The sequence below is a fragment of the Arachis stenosperma genome, chromosome 4 (genome assembly GCF_014773155.1).
Source record: "Arachis stenosperma cultivar V10309 chromosome 4, arast.V10309.gnm1.PFL2, whole genome shotgun sequence".
NCBI lineage: Eukaryota > Viridiplantae > Streptophyta > Magnoliopsida > Fabales > Fabaceae > Arachis > Arachis stenosperma.
The window spans coordinates 91,667,098-91,684,392 of NC_080380.1; positions in this window are offsets into that span (position 1 = coordinate 91,667,098).

Here is a 17,295-nt window from a genome sequence, read left to right on the forward strand (position 1 = left end):
GAAGAGTCATAAGCCAAATAAGCAACATCAATAATCAACAATTAAGAGAAGTCGAAATAAAAAGATATTGAACCTGATAAAAAAATGAGATAAAAATATTCCTAAGTTCTAAAAATCCTAATCCTAATCCTAAGAGAGAGGAGAGAACCTCTCTCTCTAAAAACTACATCTAAACTAAATATTATGAATTATGAAAAGCATCTTGAGTCTCTGCAAGTTCCCTGACCTTAATCTGTGTTTCTGGGCCGAAAACTGGGTTGAAATGCGGCCCAGAATCTCTGCCAGCGACTTTTGTAATTCTGCAGATCGCACACGTCACGCGTCCGCATCGTCTATGCATTCGCGTCACTTAGCATTTCTCGTACCACGCGTGCGCGTTGTCCACGCTTTCGCGTCGTTCGTGCAGCTTCCAATCTGCGCGGTCGCGTCAGGCACGCGAACGCGTCACTCTGATTTCTTCCATTTCGCGCGGTCGCGTGAGCCATGCGACCGCGTGACTTCTCGCTGGTCATCTCCTCAATTCCTTATGTTTCTTCTATTTTTGCACGCTTCCTCTTTATTCTCTAAGCCATTCCTGTCCTATGAAGCCTGAAACACTTAACACACAGATCAAGGCATCGAATGGTAATAAGAGAGGATTAAGATTAGCTAAATTAAGACCAAAGAAGCATGTTTTCAATCATAGAACTAAACTAGGAAGTAATTGTAAAATCATGCAAATCTTATGAATAAGTGGGTGAAAAGCTTGATAAAACCACTCAATTAAATACAATATAAACCATGAAATAGTGGTTTATCACTAATCAACAATTTTAAAATGCCAATGCAAATATCATGAGGTCTTTTCATGGTTGTAATGGGGCTAAGGTAAGGTGAGGCTACACATATGGCTAAGTGAGCTTATACATTGAATCTTTAATTAACCTAAGCTCTCACCTAACATACATATATTCTATATAATTTCAACATTTATCTTAGCTACCCAAAATCTCCTTTTCACATTCCATACTTATGCATCACCCTTTATTTTAATTTTTTCACATGTGCATTGATTATTAAACTCTGACTTATCATTGGGGTGATTTTGTCCACTTATTCACTAAAATAAAGAAAAAATTTTTTCCTTATCAATGGACATAGATTTGTAATCTTTCTTTTATGGTTTCACATGAGTAGGTACCCAAATTTCCTTTATTTTATCATGACATATTCTCCTATTACCCTTTATTCCCACAATTTTCCCATACTCAGTTAACACACAAATTTTATCTTAAACTAACCAAAGATTCAATTGGGATTTTTCATTGTTTTTCTGCTTAAGGCTAGTAATGTGGCAAAATATAGAACAAATGGGATTAAAACGGCTCAAAGTGGTTAATAAAGGTAATTAAAAGGGTTGGCTTATTTGGGATACGTGAGCTAAACAAACAATGGCTTCAATCATATGCATGCACATAACACATTAACATTGGACATATAGGATAAAACAAAATTCAGATTACAATCATAGAGAAGTAAACACATAAGAAATAAAAATGTTTATGGTTAAATAGTGTAACCATGTATTTAGGCTAAAAGTCTCACGGGTTGTGTGTTCTTTTAGCTCAAAAATCTTGTTCCAATTTCAACTTCAAACAAATTTAACATAAATGTTTTGATTTAAATTAGTGAAATTTTTTTTAAAAAAATATATGGTCTTAAAAGAAACTTATTATCTTTTCAATCAGATAGAACATGCATACAAATAACCTACTAATATGCAATCTATCCTATTCTAAAGAAAAAGAAATTGGTGTTAGGGGAAAAGAATTACCTCCAAAAGTCAAGTACTGACCGACCTCCCCACACTTAAGGCTTTACACCGTCCTCGGTGCCATCTGTCAGGAACAAGGGAGGGCTGGTGGCAGTATCTCCACAGTCGGGACCGTCATGGCTCCCTGTGCTGGTAAAAAAAGTGGAGTCCAGAGTGCCTGGGTCCTCGTCAGGTCAGTGGTTTCCTGTGAGTAACTCCATGAGGTATTTGAAACGGCGGTGGTTGTAGTGCTCTCGTCGCTTCGCTTTCTGGTCTTGCCGGTCCAACCTCTCCAGTATTTGATGCAGCAGCTGACTAGTAGAAAATAGAATGTCTGCAACATGTTCTGCTGACTGGCTGGTAGTGGCTAGTGGTGGCTTGAGATATCTCCCGTTAGGGACGTATTGATCATCCCATGGAAGTATGGCTTTCGTGTCCCCAGCTCTGTAGGAGACTCTGGCTGCTGAGACAAGATTAGAGACCAAGGCGGGGAGAGGTAGGTTGCCCGCGATTTGTACGTGTCCCATAGCATTCCGGATGTGTCTTGGTAGAATTAGAGGCTAGTCTGTAAGGATGCACCATAGTAGAACGGCCATGTCTGCAGTGACGGAGGACTCATGAGTGCTTGGAAAGACGTAATAGGACATAATCTGTGCCCATACATGAGCTTCTAAGGTGAGTGCGGAAACCGATATTCCCTTAGGACGGGAACGATGGTATCCAAAAATTCATCTGCTGCCAGGTTGTGCGATAACTCTGAGAACAGCATCCCAGTCAAATTTGTACGCCTGGAACTTGAGTGCGGCTTCTTGAAATGCGTCCAATCCTTCTGGAGCAGGGGGGAGATCTAGAGCTCGCTGAATGGCCTCTTTTGTAAGGGGGACTTGCTTCTGACGGACATAAACAGACTGCAGGGTCGGAAGGTGGAAATTGGAGTAGAACTCAATCACCCAAGAAAGATTAACCTATCATGGCTGTCTCTGTAGGAATCCCCAATGTCTTTGTGCAATTTACGGCTCAACAAATTCGGCAATACGAGGTGGAAGGATAAGAAGGTGTTTGTTGTTGTAATTCCGAGCTGCCAGAATGGGGAACATCTGCTCACAGTAACAATTGGGAAATCGTGTAGTGTCCTTTGCTGGGAAGGCTTTCTCCTTTTCATCGACCTTTATAATCCTTTTAATTCTTTTTGTTGAGGGCTTAACTACAGTTGAAGATGACTCTGCCACTAATGTTCTTTTAGTTCCTTTCCATGCTATGGATTTGGGGGTAGCTTTCTGACGTTAGGATTTTTACTAGTAAAGAATTTTATAAAATATAGTCGTGTTGTGAGTATAGATTCTAAACCAACAGAAAATCCCTTCGTACAAATGTTTTGGTTGTCACAAATGACAAACCCCTAAATAAATTGATAACCGAGTATTTAAACCTCGGGTCGTCTTCTCAAGGAATTGCAGGGAGGTATGTTCTTATTATTGGTTATGAAGATTATAAATCGGGGTTTTAAAGATGAGGAACAAGTCATTTAAATTGTAATTAAAATAAATAAAAAGACTGTAAAATAAATAAATAACTGTAAAATAAACTTTGGACAAGGTATGAGAAATTGGAAGTCCTATCCTAGTTATCCTTATCAATGATGATGAAAATTGAATCTTAATTCTACGTAGTTAACCTTTGCTAGTGCAAGGGAAGGTCAAGTCACTAATTAATTTGATCTTCAAATCCTAGTTAATTCCTTAAAAAAGATTGGGATTATTGAAGTTCAAGCTAATTAGCAAAGATAGCAATTATCGATCACGTTGAGTCTAATAACTCCTGAGTTACTGATTTCTTAACCAAGACCAAAAGGAGAAAAGTAAATCTACTGGAATAAAAATGTCTTCGGATTGGGAGCAACACTAACATAAATAAAAGAGAGTAATAATAAACTGAAATACCTAAAAATCATGAATTGATAAAGATATCAAATGTAACATGGGCAGTTATAGCCAAATAAAGAAGTTGAGTTGAACATAGAAATCCATAAACTAAATTGAGAAAACAAATAAAAGGAACATTGAACCTATAATTGAAGAAGATGAAAATATTCCTAATTTCTAAAAATCCTAATCTTAATACCTAAGAAAGAGGAGAGAACCTCCCTCACTAAAAACTACATCTAAACTATGAAAAGTGCTTCTTGAAATTCGCTCCCTCATTGTTCACTTCATTTTTTCACTTTACAGCCCTTGGTCTGTGTTCTCTGGGCTTGGATCTGGGCCAAAAAGAGCCCATAAACTGCTGGGAATGAGATCTGTAATTTCTGGTGTGTGGCCTCTGTCACGCGTCCACGTGGGTCACGCGGTCGCATCATTTGGAGTTTTCTTTGTCACGCGGTCGCTTCAGTCATGCGTCCGCATCATATGCGTTTCGCTTATGGCGCGCGATCGCGTCAATCATGCCATCGCGTCACTGCCATTTTGCGCTGGCATGCGGCCGCGTCGTCCATGCGTTCGCGTTGCTGCCAGTTTCTTCAAAAACTCCATTTTGCGCTTTCCTTCCATTTTTGTATGTCTCCTTTCCATCCTTTAAATCATTCCTGCCTTAGAAGATCTGAAAATACTTAACACACAAGTCATGGCATCGAATGGCAATGAAAGGTAATTAAAATTAATATTTTTAAAGCCTAGGAAACATGTTTTTCACATACATCACATAATAAGGAAGGGAAAGTAAAACCATGCAATTTCACATGAATAAGTGGGTGAAGGATTGAATAATTCACTTAAATTCAACACAAAATATATCATAAAATATGGATTTATCACTTTCTCCTTGTCTTTCTTGGTGGCCATCCTGAAAGGAAAAAAGTAAAAACGAATATTTCAAGGGTTATAGCAAGGAAAAGAATGGGAAAGGTGGTAATCAATGCACAGGAAGGGATAAAGATGTGAACACATGGTCATGACTACATGTGACAAATCAACAACGAAAATATAGCAAGTGCATGTGATGACAATTAAATGCAAGGTGTTTATTGGCATGCCGGCAAGGGCATGAATAGCATAGATCAAGCATTCAATGTCCAAGTTAGATTACCAAGTCTTTCAAACTAACAATATGTTTGTAATAACAATTATATTTAATTAATAAAATATAAAAAGAGTTTTGTGAAAAGCAAGCATTTAGAGTAGTAGATTGAAAGAAATCTAAAAATAGTGCAAAATGCCATATGGGTGTTTTCACAAACACATAGCATGCATGTTAAATAAGGTATGAAAAATATTAATTTTAAACATGCAAGTAATCCTATAAAAAGAATATATAACTGTTAAACAAGTCCTAAACAATTCACAAGCAATATATAAAAATAATGACCCAAATAAATCTCCAACACCAATAGGAGGAAAAGGAAAGAAAAAGAAAACATGGATAGGGAAAGTAGAAGAGAAAGAAAAAGAAAACATGAAAATAAGAAGAAGAATGAAAAAGTAGGGAGGGGAGAAGAAAAGAAAAAACCTTGATAATAGAGGTGGGAAAGAGGGAGTAGAAAGGAGAAAGAAGGGAGAGAGAAGGGAGGAAGAAGGAAGAAAGAAGATTGGGGTGAGAAAAGATAAGACAATCTGGCAGATTTGAATGAGTTGGGCGGCGCAAGCGACGCGGACGCGTGGTGCACGTGGTCGCGCGGAGGGCCCTTGGAGGAAATGATGCAGACGCGTCGGTCATGCGGACGTGTGACATGATTTGCGCTAGGGATGCGAGGGCAGCTTCGCACTCGCACAATTCTCTGTGTGAAACATATTTTTGCCAAATTTCAGAGTGACGCGGTCGCGTGGTTGACGCGATCGCGTGGATGGCCAAATTGAGAAAACGGCACGGACGCGTGGGGCACGCATTCGCGTGGCAGGGCTTGTGCGACTAGCACAAGTGCAACCCAGCTCTAGCACAACTCACTGCCATACACTCTTTTACGTCGAATTGCAGAGCCACGCGTTCGCGTGGGTGACGCGGACGCATGGGGAGGCCATTATACAAATGAGGTGATTGCGTCAACCACGCGGACGCGTGGGTCAAATGGTGCCAGGGGCACGCCTCCATCCACATTCTTGCACAACTCTCTGTTTCTTTTCTTTAATGATGCGAAGGCACTATGACGCGAGCGCGTCAACGACGCTGGCGTGTCGCATGCCTGAACACCTTTTTTTACCCTTTTTTTGTTTGATAAAAATGTAATATGCAGTATGCGGATGAGATGCAAAATATAGGCATTAGTACTGAGAAGAGTTATTGACGAAGGAGGGTAAGAAGAGGGGGAGGAATGATCATACCATGGTGGGTTGTCTCCCACCCAGCACTTTACTTTAACGTCCTTAAGTTGGACACTCCACTAGCTCAGTCTTCTGCTGTGGGCGGATCTTCCAAAAGGAAGATCTCTAGTTCCTGGTTTTTCGCCATCTTTTCCCCAGGGAATAACTTCTAGCGATGTCCATTGACTTTGATAAGTTCAGAGCTTGAAGGATGGCTCAAGTGAAAGACTCTGTATGGTTCCACCTTCTCTACTCGATAGGGACCATCCCATCTGGATCTCAGCTTTCCTGGCATGAGTCGCATTCTGGAGTTGTAAAGTAGGACTAAGTCCCCAGGTTGGAATTCTCTTCTCTTAATGCACTTGTCATGCACAGCCTTCACCTTCTCTTTATACAGCCTGGGGTTTTCATAAGCTTCTAGGCGAAGGTTCTCTAATTCTTGCAGTTGCAACTTCCGTTCAGCTCCGGCTCTCTCATAGTCCATGTTGCATTCCTTTACCGCCCAGAAGGCATTATGTTCTAACTCAACTGGGAGATGACAGGCCTTTCCATAAACCAAGCGAAAAGGACTCATCCCAATCAGTGTCTTGTATGCTGTCCAATGTGCCCAAAGCGTGTCTTTGAGCCTGATGCTCCAGTCCTTCCTATGAGGCTTGACTACCTTTTGCAGTATGCGCTTTATCTCTCTATTAGACACCTCCGCTTGCCCATTAGTCTGGGGGTGATAGGATGTTGATACTTTATGAATTATCCATGCCTCTTTAGTAAACCTGTCAATCTCCTGTTACAAAAGTGAGTGCCTTGATCGCTCACGATTGCTCGTGGTGATCCAAAGCGACAAATAATATGGTTTCTAACAAAGGAAACAACAGTGTTAGCATCATCAATACGGGTAGGAATTGCTTCCACCCATTTAGAAACATAATCTACAGCTAACAGTATATAAAGGTGGCCGTTAGAATTTGGAAATGGAGCCATGAAGTCAATGCCCCAAACATTAAAAGCATAATTTGTTGAGGCATTTCATCCCTCTGGGATATATTACCAAACCTTTGGCATGGAGGACAAGATTTACAAAGATCAGTAGTATCTTTAAAAAGAGTAGGCCACCATAATCCACAGTCTAAAACTTTTCTAGCAGTTCGTTGAGGGCCAAAATGTCCTCCACTCTCAGATGAGTGGCAAGCCTCTAAAATGGACTGGAATTCTGATTAAGGTACACACCGTCTAATTACCTGGTCAGCACCACACCTCCACAGATATAGGTCATCTCATACATAGTATTTGGACTCGCTTTTCAGCTTGTCTCTCTGATGCTTAGTAAAATTGGGAGGCAAAGTATGGCTAACTAGATAATTAGCTACAGGTGCATACCAAGGGGCTACATCAGATACTGCCTGTAAGCTATCAAATGGGAAATTATCATTGATAGGAATGGAGTCATCTTTAATGTGCTCAAGGCGACTTAAGTGGTCAGCCACTAAATTTTGGTTACCACTCCTATCTTTAATTTCCAAATCAAATTCTTGCAGCAGTAGCATCCAACGTATTAGCCTTGGTTTAGACTCCTTTTAGCTAATAAATATTGTAGAGCTGCATGGTCTGAGTACATTACTACCTTAGTACCAAGTAAATAGGCTCAGAATTCATCCAGAGCAAAAACGATAGCTAGAAGCTCTTTTACAGTAGTAGTGTAATTAGATTGAGCAGCATCTAAAGTCTTAGATGCATAAGCAATTACAAAAGGGTCGTTACCTTCATGTTGAGACAGTGCTGCTCCTACTGCATGATTGGAGGCGTCACACATGATTTCAAATGGTTGACTCCAGTCTGGTCCCCTCACAATTGGAGCTTGAGTCAAGGCAGTCTTTAGCTTATCAAACGCTTGTTTGCAATCCTCACTGAACTCGAACTAATGTCTTTCTGCAGTAGTCTGGATAAGGGTAGTGCTACCTTACTAAAGTCCTTAATAAATCTCCTGTAAAAACCTGCATGGCCAAGGAACGAACGGACTTCCCTCACAGAGGAGGGGTAAGGTAAACTAGAAATAACATCCACCTTTGCTGGGTCTACAGAGATACCAGTATCAGAAACAACATGTCCTAGAACAATACCTTGTTTTACCATAAAATGACACTTTTCAAAATTTAAAACAAGTTTTGAACTAACACACCTGTCCAATACTTTAGACAAACTATTTAAGCAAAGGTTAAATGAATCACCATAAACGCTAAAGTCATCCATAAAAACTTCCATACAAGTCTCAATAAGATCAGAGAAAAGACTCATCATGCACCTTTGGAAAGTAGCTGGTGCATTGCACAAGCCAAAGGGCATTTTTTTATAAGCATAAGTCCCAAAAGAACATGTAAAAGTAGTCTTTTCCTAATCTTCAGGAGCTATATGGATTTGAAAATAACCTGTATAACCATCTAAAAAGCAGTAGTGAGATTTACCTGACAGGCGATCAAGCATCTGATCAATGAATGGCAAGGGATAATGATCATTGCGAGTGGCTTGGTTGAGACGCCTGTAGTCAATGCAAACTCTCCATGCATTCTACACTCTGGTTGTCAGAAGTTCTCCTTGCTCATTCCTTATTATTGTGACTCCAGACTTCTTGGGCACCACTTGTACTGGGCTGACCCATTCGCTATCTGAAATGGGGTAAATGATATCTGCTTCAAGTAGTCTGGTTACTTCCTTCTTGACAACTTCTAAGATGGTGGGATTCAATCTTCTCTGAGGTTGACGGACAGGCTTTGCTCCTTCTTCTAAGAATATTCTATGCTCACAAACTTGAGGTCTGATGCCTACTATATCCGCCAAGCTCCATCCAATTGCTTTTTTATGCGTCCTCAATACACTAAGCAGTTGTTGTTGTTTTTGGGAAGTCAGCTCCCTTGCAATGATAACTGGAAACTTCTGCTTGTCCTCAAGGTATGAATACTTGAGGTGTAGAGGAAGGGGCTTTAATTCCATTTTCTGCACATGGTTTGGTTCTGGATTCTCTGGGGTTGGTGAAAATGATAATGAATTTTCAGTATGTTCAGAGGGTGTCCCCACACTTGGATCTTGCTCCATGTGACTCTCTTCTATTTCTTCTTGGTGAGTTGCAGCTATAATTTCATCAATGATGTCACATTGGAATATGGAGTGATCTTCTGGGGGATGCTTCATAGCTTCATCCAGATTGAAGCTCACTGTTCTGCCATCTACATCAAAGGAATAGGTACCCGAAAAGGCATCCAGCTTGAATTTTGAAGTCTTCAAAAATGGTCTACCAAGCAGGATTGACGAAGGTCTCCCTGAGTCATTTTGGGGCATCTTCAGGATATAAAAATCAATGGGAAACGTGAGCCCCTTAATGCTCACTAATACATCTTCAGCAATTCCAGCCACTGTGATAATGCTTTTATTTGCTAACACAAAACGAGTTGTCGACCTTTTTAAGGGAGGGAGCCTTAAAGTATTATATATAGACAAGGGCATAATACTCATGCATGCTTCTAAATCACACATACAGTCAGAAAATATCACACCTCCAATGGTACAGTTAACCATGCATGGGCCTGGGTCACTGACGTTGGGATTTTTGCTAGTAAAGAATTTTAGAAAAATAGTTGCGTTGTAGATATAGATTCTAAACCAACAGAAATCCCTTCGTGCAAATGTTTTGGTTGTCACAAGTAACAAACCCCTTTGAAATTGATAACCGAGTATTCAAACCTCGGGTCGTCTTCTCAAGGAATTGCAGGGAGGTATGTTCTTATTATTGGCTATGAAAAAGGTAAAATCGGGGTTTTGAGGATGAAGAATAAATATGGCAAATAATTTAAATGACAATTAAAATAAATAAATACTGTAAAGCAAACTTTTGGTAAGGTATGAGGGATTGGAAGTCCAGACTTTGTTATTCTTAGCAATAATAATGAAAGTTGAATCTTAATTCCACTTAGTCAACCTTTGCTAAAGCAAGGGAAAGTCAAGGGACTAATTAGTTGACCTTCGAATCCTATTTATTTTCTAAGAAAAGGTTAGGATTATTGAAGTTCAGTTCAATTAGCAAAGATAACAGTTATCAATTATGTTGAGCTAAGATAACTCCTGAGTTATTGATTTCTTAACCAAGACCAAAATGAAAGAAAATTATATCTACTGGAATAAAATGTCTTCAGATTTGGAATAATAAAAAGAAACAATCATAAACTTAAATACCTCAAATCACATTAATTAAGAAAATCCTAACATGAAAGTCATAAGCCAAATTCAAAAGATAAATATCAATTAAAGTATAAAGGTGAATAAAAATAGGAACGAAATTAAATAGAAAGGAACATTTAAACCTGGAATGAAGAAGAAAATTGTAAGTTGGAATAATAATAAATCCTAAATCCTTTAAGAGGAATCCTAATCCTAATCCTAAGAGAGAGGAGAGAACCTCTCTCACTAAAACTAAATCATGGAAAAGTGAATTATGAAAGCCTGCTCATGAATGGATGCATTCCCCCACTTTATAACCTCTAATCTGTGTTCTCTGGGCCAAAAACTGGGTCAAAAACAGTCAAGAAGTCACTTCCAGCGCTTTCTGGTCTGTACAGGTCGCGGTCAAGTGATGCGGAGGCGTTGCCCACGCGGCCGCGCGGATTAAAGTTCGCAGATGCGACACGTCCACGTGGATCACGCGTTCGCGTCACCTAGCGTCAGGGCAACTATGGCATATTATATATCAAATCGAAGCGTCGGACGTTAGCTTTCCAATGCAACTGGAACCGCGTCGTTTGGACCTCTGTAGCTAAAATTATAGCTGTTTGAGTGCAAAGAGGTCAGGCTGGACAGCTTAGCCATTTCTCCAACTTCTTGTATACCTTCCACTTTTGCATGCTTCCTTTCTATCCTCTAAGCCATTCCTGTCCTGTAGTCTCTGAAATCACTTAACACACATATCAAGGCATCTAATGGTAATAAGAGAGGATTAAATATAGGGAACTTAAGGCCAAAGAAGCACGTTTTCAATCAAAGCACATAATTAGGAAGGCAAATGTAAAACCATGCAAATAGTATGAATAAGTGGGTAAAGAGTTGATAAAATCCACTCAATTGAGCACAAGATAAACCATGAAATAGTGGTTTATCAGTCACTACATTTTTCAGGTATATTTCCCATTAAAGCAGATATAGAACTACCTAAAGGAATAGTTTCTAATTCATTAATTTTATCTTTATGTATGCACAATTCTTTTAGAAATTTTGCTTATTTAGGAACTTGCTGAATAACATCAAAAAGGGGAACAGTTACCTCAACCTTTTTGAAGATCTCTACCATTTTGGGATCAAGTTCCATCTGCTTCCTGGGCTTCTTAGCAAGGTGTGGAAATGGAATAGGAGTGGCATCTTTTATAGCTTCAGCTTGCTGGGGTTCCGCACTCCTTGGTTGGGCTGCTTCTGCTTCAGCCATGCCTTGTGCTTCATCTTCTTCTTCAACATCCTCTACCTCAGCCGTGTCCGCAACTGGGGCGTGTTCTGATGGGCTTGATTCCTCTGAATTCCTCTTTTGCAGTGTGGTTCCAGATCTCAGGGTAATGGCATTGATGCCACCCTTGGGGTTGGGTAATGGTTGAGAGGAGAGTCCACCAGAGCTTGAGGACTGGTTGTTAGAGTTATTCAGTGATCCAATCTGTGAAACAAGGGCTTGCAAGGTAGAGTTCAGACCATTTAGAGTAGAAGTAAGGTTGTTTTCCATGGACTACTGTCTCCTATCAATAGATTATAGTAACTCGTCATTAGGAGATGAAGAGGGATAAGTGATCTGAGGGGTCTACTGTGATGCTTGAGACTGCCTTAGATGAGGTGCTCTGTAGGCCTGATTTTGATTCTATTGCTTAAAGTTTTTATTGTTATTCCATCTCTGGTTTCTATTATTATCTCTGCCTCCTCTGTTATAATTGTCCCTCCAACCTTGGTTGGGGTTATCCTGCCATCCATGGTTGTAGCTACCACCCTAATTGTACCCTTTATTGGGGCGATCATAGAAGTTATGAGTGGCTGCCATAGTGTGGTCTTCCTATTGGAGTTGTGGACACTCATCAGTATAATGACTGTAATCGGCACAAATTCCGCATACTCTTTGTGGAACCAACTGTTGGCTTTGCTGTGGTGGAGAAGGCTGAACTCGCTGAGCTTGTTGTTGACTCAATTGCATTTGCTTTAGTAAGTTGGTCATTTCACATAAGCTTTGAGTTAGAGCAGTAGTCTCTTTGCTAGAGGATACCTCTGCAACAGCTCTTGACCGGCTTTGTTTCTGCCTGTGATTCCTAGTAGATTTAGCTAAGTCGCTGATCAATTGCCATGCCTCTTCCGTAGTCTTGTACTTTTTCATAGACCCATTGCTAGCGCCTTCCAATGTGGTTTTATCTTGAGATTTCATGCCCTGTGTAAAGTAACCGAGCAATACTATCTTGTCAATCATATGGTGGAGACATGCTTCCAGAAGATTATTGAAGCACTCCCAATATTCGTAGAGAGTCTCAGATTCATCCTGAACGATCATGGAAATGTCTTTTCTTAGTTTATCGGTAACCTCAGCTGGAAAGAATTTCTCCAAAAATTCCCTTATAAGTTTATCCCAGTTAGAAACGGTTGCTCCGGGTTGAGTGTAGTACCACTCTTTTGCCTTTCCCTCAAGAGAGGATGGGAAAGCTTTTAACAGAATAGAAGTTTTGTCAGTACCATCACGCTTAACAGTAGAACAAGCTGTCTGAAAATTTCTAAGGTACTTGATAGGCTCTTGAGCAGGTAAGCCATGAAACTTGGGCATCAAGTTGAGTAGTGCAGTCTTTATTTCAAAATCCACAGCCACTGTTGGGTGGCGTGCCTGGTATGGCTGTAGTGTAAAATCAGGGGCTCCAGCTTCTTGGATAGTGACTCTCCTAGGTGCTGCCATGTCACCTGCACGTGAATCAACTGGATCAGTAGAGAGGGAGCTTGTTTCTTCCTTAGATGACGTTTCAGATTCGTCCTCAGAGAGGACTAGCCGACGCCGAGCTTGCCTTATACGTGAAATAGTTCTTTGAATCTTAAGGTCAAATACTGGCAAGCTTGGATCAGGAAGTGAATGCGTCATTTAATGAAAGAAACATGCAGCTCATAGTAACAAAATAAAAAGAAAAATTCAATTAAATAAATTCCAATCAATAAATTAGCACACTATTGCAACTCCCCGGCAACGGCGCCGAAAATTGACGTGAGCAGAAATTGGCAGATTAAGAATTAATTAGAGAAATGGCGTTGCGAGTACAGTTCTTAACCGGCGAAAAATCCACTTATCAATTTAAAAAAAGGGTTGTCACAAATTTTAGAAATAAAATACTGGGAGTATGAGTCCCAGGTCATCTCCCAATGAGATGCAGGAAGATGTGCTATTTTATCAATCAGAGGTTTTCAAAATGGGTTTTGAGTTTGATGAACAGAAAATTAAATTAGAGAATTTAAAATGGGTTTTCAAATGCTCATCCATCTTCTGAAGAAGGATTTCTTTTTCTCTCCAGGATTGTTGTTGTTCCTCCATGAGTTGTTCTTGTCTTTTCCACAATTCTTTGGATTTTTGAAGGGGATCCTCAGCTATTAGCTCAAAAGATGAAGGTTGAGAATGAGTTTCTGGATATGTGGGTGCTGTAGTGAAGTTGTTTTGAGTGGTATTGGATGAATCTTGTGGATTATGAAATAAGTTTTGTGGTTGGTGGAATGAATTGTATGGATCTTGGAGGAGACTTTGTGTTGAGGCATAATCAAGTGATGAACAATCTTCAAATGAGGAACTGGGAGGTGAGGTTGGGCAATTTTGTATGAGTGAATTGAAGGTTTGCTCAAGTGATGATGGCTCTTGATAAGTGGAGTATGAACTGTTGAATGTTACTTGGTTTTGATCCTCCCACCCACAATTTGATTGATTATTGAATTCATCACAGTGTGGATTATTTTGTGGCATGGATAAACAATCTTCCAAGTATGCTCTGGCAGCACAATCAAGTGATAATGTCTTTAAATAATTAGAATGTGAATCATTGCATTTCCCTTCACAACCATCATTTGTGTACGTGCCATCACAGTATGAGTCACTTTGTGGCTCTGGAAAATAGTTCATTTCACTTGATTCTTCATACTCCCTTATTCCTTGTTGATACTCTCATCCACCATGAGGATAATGACATAAGTCATTTTATGGTTCTAGACAGTATCTCATGTGCTTAGCTTGATCAATTTGTGGCTCTGGAGCAAATCTCCATGGATTGGAGTGCTCAGAATTTGCAATTTCTTGGTGATATTCCCAGCCACCCTTAGAATAATGACTTGAATCACCTTGTGGTGTTGAGAAATATCCCATATGATTCTCTTGCTCATCTTGTGGTTCTGAAGCATATCTCCATGGATTGGAGTGCTCAGGATCTGCAATTTCTCGGTGATATTCCTAACCACCATTAGAATAGTCACTTGGTGATGGTGGGTAATATCCTAGAAAATTTGCTTGATCACAAGATGAGTTGAATTCCATTTGAATTTTGTAAAACATAACACCAAATAGAATTGAAATTCATGTCTCAGATGAGATTTGCTTAGTGAGACAAAAACACAAACACCTTGGTTTCAATTTAAAACAAAGAACAAAAACAAAGAAAATGCTTAATCTAGATTTCTCACCCACTTAATCATTGTTGATCTAATCAATCCCCGGCAACTGCGCCAAAAACTTGATGGTGTTTTGTGAAAAAATGAATTCCCAAACACACAACTAACCGGCAAGTGTACTGGATCGCATCAAGTAGTAATAACCCACTTAGAGTGAGGTCGATCCCACAGGGATTGACGGATCAAGCAACTTTAGTGGGTGATTAGTTTAGTCAAGCTAACATTGAGTGAATTGTGTGAAGTGTAACCAACAGAAAGGAAATGGCAGTGAATTAAAAGTTGCAGAAAGTAAAATTGACTGAATCTTAAAGAGCAAGAAATGTAAATTGACAGAATCTTAAATGACAAGAAATGTAAATTGTATTGAATGTAAAGGGGATTGGGTGCTGGAAATTAAAGGGGCAATGAAACAAGCAATCAAAGAGATCTTGAAAACAAGTGACAGGAAATTTAAAGTGCAGGAAAATTAAATTCAGATCACAGTAGCTCAAATGTAAAATGCAGAGGAATACACGTGCAGGAAAGTAAATTGGGAGCAATAGAATAGAAAGTAAAAATTGCAGAGAAGGAAATTGTAACAGAAAAGTAAACCAGCAAGAAGACTGAGATCAATTCTCAAATCTCAAAGAGCACTTGATAATTTCAATGAAACAGTGAAAAAAGCAGCAAAGCAAAATTGCTTGAGAAAGCTAAATAGAGATAAAATTCAGCTTAATTGCAAAATGAAATTGAAGATCTCAGAAAATCAAAGAGACTAGAAAACAAGTCTAGATCTCAATTCCTTCCTTGATCTAACAACAAATAACTTGAAGAAGAAAGAGAAATGAAAACAGTAAAGAGACTTTGATTCAAATCACACTTCACTAAAATGTTGCAGAAGAAGAACAAAGAGAAATCTCAAAGGGAGAATGAAACAGAATTCCTTCAATTCTCCACCCAAGATTCAAAACAGAAAATGAAAACTAAAAGAGAGAGCAAAATGAAAACTAAAGAATACAAAACTCCCTATTGGAGCCAGCCTTCCCTAATGGAGAGCTCCTCTAATGAAATGAAACAGATGCCTTTTTATAGGCTTTACCCAATGAAAATGAAATTACAATTAAAATGAAAATCCTAATTCTAGCTTGTTCTTGTGCCTTTGAGTCAATGGGCCTTGCTTTCTTTTTATTTGAAGAGTGGATCCGGTTGGCTTTTTAATTTAGTGAAAAATTGAATTAAATTGGATTTTTGGTTGAATTTGGACCATGGGTGTTGCTCCCAGGGCAAGGCTCGGCTCTTGGCAAGAGCTTTGGCCAAGAGCTTTGGTTCCCTTCCTTGCCAAAGTGTGCGCACGTTCCTTCCTTGTGACAAGAGAACAAAACTCTTTGCAAGAGCTTTAAGCTCTTGGCAAGAGCTTTACTTGTCCTTGAGGTCCATGGTTCAAGCCTTGGGTGAAGCACTTGCTGGCCATTTTCCTTGGCACATGAGTAGCGCTACTTCCTTGCTTCCCTTGGTATCCCTCTTCGAATCCTGGTGGAAGCACTTTGATTCATTTTTGCTTATTTTTGGCCCTTAAAGATGCTTTTCACTCGTGCCTCAATTCTATGCCAAATATGGATTGCCCTTTGAAGAAGGCATAGTCATGCTGTGAGCGCCCAGATTTTAACTTAGCGAAAATTTTGCTTCCAAGCTCATTTTCCTTGAAGAAGCCTGAAAAAGCTCTTGGAAAAAGCTCTTGGCAAGAGCTTTAGGCAAGAGCTTTGCTTTGAGTTTTGCCATGCTTTTTAAAGTAAAGCTCCTGGCAAGAAAGAAAGCTCTTGGCAAGAGCTTTGTGCCTTTGCTCCTTGTTGTGAGACACGCTTTTCTTCCCTTGGGCCACGCTTTTCTTCCTTAGTTTGGTCATGGACCGCGCTTTTAAAAGCGTGGCCTAAGGCTCTAAAGTGTGCTCCAACTTCAAAGTGTGCCCCAAAACTCTTTTTTTTCTCCTTTTTAGCTTATTTTGTGCTTCTTTGCTTCTTTTTCTTCTTATTTCCTACAAGATTTATAAAATTAAAAGATCAAGGAAATATAACATTTAAGCATAAAAGCATTCAATATTTAAGCACAAATCATTAATTTAAGTATAACTATTTCTGATTCAAAAAAAAAAATTTAAGTTTTAACCCCTATGTCACCTTAGAGGGCTATATTTTATATTAACTTTTTCAACATCAAAAGTTCCAGTAATAATTCTTTAGATGCTAATGAGTCAAAAAATATTTTTTTAGTGAATTTTTAGAAATCGTTTATTGTTCTGTTTTAAATTTATAAGTTTATAAAAATATAGATTTTCTGAAATTTGAACTAAAACATAAAAATTAGATTTCTATTCATATTTGTTATGATTTTTTTATATTTTATTTGAATTCAAATGGGAGTATTTTCTTATTGATATATTAACTTTAAAGTAGTAAATGTCAATAATCTGTATCAGTACTAAATCAAATTAAGCTGATTCGATTTACTATATATGGGTTGTTCAATATAAATCGAATCTTGTTGATTGGATTT